Here is a 1,912-nt window from a genome sequence, read left to right on the forward strand (position 1 = left end):
AATCATACTTTAAATAATTTAGCAATATATTCATATATAAATATTAGATATTTGCCATAGAGATTTTAGGAAATATATTTAAGAAGACAATAAGAATCACCTCTGAGGCAGAATTTGCTTATGATTTGTTACAGATCATATATTATTATGCATTTTTTCAATTGTTAACACGTTTTTTATGCTTTCCACATGGCTGGAATTACCTCTATGAATCTATGCAATATTCATGAATTGGCGCATTGTCAGTGCAACTTACCTCCCCTTGATTTTGTTGTTGCTTCTCCCATTCATTCTCATTTTCCTGATTAATCTACCAGTTTCTTAACCTCCAGAACCTATACATTCTGGGCTTGCCAGAGCTAAACACTCAGCTTAGCCAACAAATATTTATTTTGTTCAAGTTTGGTCTTGTCTCTGCCTGACATCTCCTTAGCTTCTCCCTAAATGTCAGTGCCAGGGATAATAATATACAACTTGACCTTGTCTTTACTTCAGAATAACTCAACCAATAACTGCTGCCCCACCCACTTCTGCTCTCCACATTTACCGGCAGTCACCACATGCCTGACTCCCACTTATTTCTACTGTGTGTGTGTGTGTGTGTGTCCAAACTGATTTTTCTTACCTTTGCCCCACAAAAGTAAGCAAATAAAACTAAAACTCACTGTCATCGAGCCAATTCTGACTCTCAGCCTACAGGTACTGGTAACTAAAGTAGTGAGTATAGGGCAGGAGGGAATGCAGAGGTATCCTCTGTACTAAAGGGGGAACGACCCCAAATTCAAATAGATTTTCTAAGAAGCCATTTTTTAAGTCTTACATAGGACACAGATAGACAAATATGAATCATCCAAATGAAGCAGACCATCAGCAGGAAACCATCATGGGACCTGAGGGATTCACAGTGACCTCGCCGCTTCTATAGAACTTGGAAAGCAGAGAAACTCATCCCACAATTAGGATTGGCAGCAAATTCATTCACAGCTGCAGACAGGAAATGGAAATGGGACCATGATTTGGTCTTGCAGATAGGGAAAATTTATAGGGTTGGTTCTGAAGCCCTCGGACCTTTGACCGTCTTGGTTGGGGGATGACTTATAGCCATGTGCCCATGGGTACCCCAATTTCCATCAAGGGCACACTCAGACAAATCCCTGAGGGTGAAACTGCTCCTCCCTGGCCTGGCCAAGGGAATCATAACAATCCACTTTTTGAAAAACACTATGCCGAGGGCAAAACTTTTTACACTGCCAGACCATGGACAGAAAGAAGGCAATGAGGTTAAATTTATGTCTAGATTCAAAATGGATTTAGGACTCTCATTGCAAACTGCAACTTTCCAAAAACCAAGAGCTCAGAATTTAAGCTCTGATACACCTCTAAGTATTATGGTGCAGCTTGGTAAGCAGTGAGATGCTGATCACAATGTTAGCAGTTCAAACTTACCAGCCATTCTTTGGGAGAAAGAGGAGGCTACCTGCTCCCCCAAAGGTTTACAGCTTCAGAAGCTCTCTAAAGTAGTGATCGTCAACCTTCCGAATGACGGGACCCTTTCATACCACTCCTCAGCTTGTGGTGACCCTCAACCATAACATTATTTTCGCTGCTACTTCATAACTGTAATTTTGCTGTTATGAATCATAATGTAAATATCTGATATGCATGATGTATTTTCATTGTTACAAATTGAACAGAATTAAACATAATTAAAGCATAGTGATTAATAAAAAATGTGATTATATATTGTGAAATATTTATTTCTACTGACAAGTGAAATTTTGTCTTGAAGCATGGGTAGTAGTCTTCACACCGGGTACCCCTATGTGGGCATATTTGCATGTGAGCAGACCCGCCTGGACACAGGGAGGAGCAGTGTCTTGGTTCCTAAGACCATCGGAAATATGTGTTTTCC

Source organism: Echinops telfairi, unplaced genomic scaffold, assembly GCF_000313985.2.
Source record: "Echinops telfairi isolate 266 unplaced genomic scaffold, ASM31398v2 ScPeMD7_443;HRSCAF=831, whole genome shotgun sequence".
In the NCBI taxonomy this organism is placed as follows: domain Eukaryota; kingdom Metazoa; phylum Chordata; class Mammalia; order Afrosoricida; family Tenrecidae; genus Echinops; species Echinops telfairi.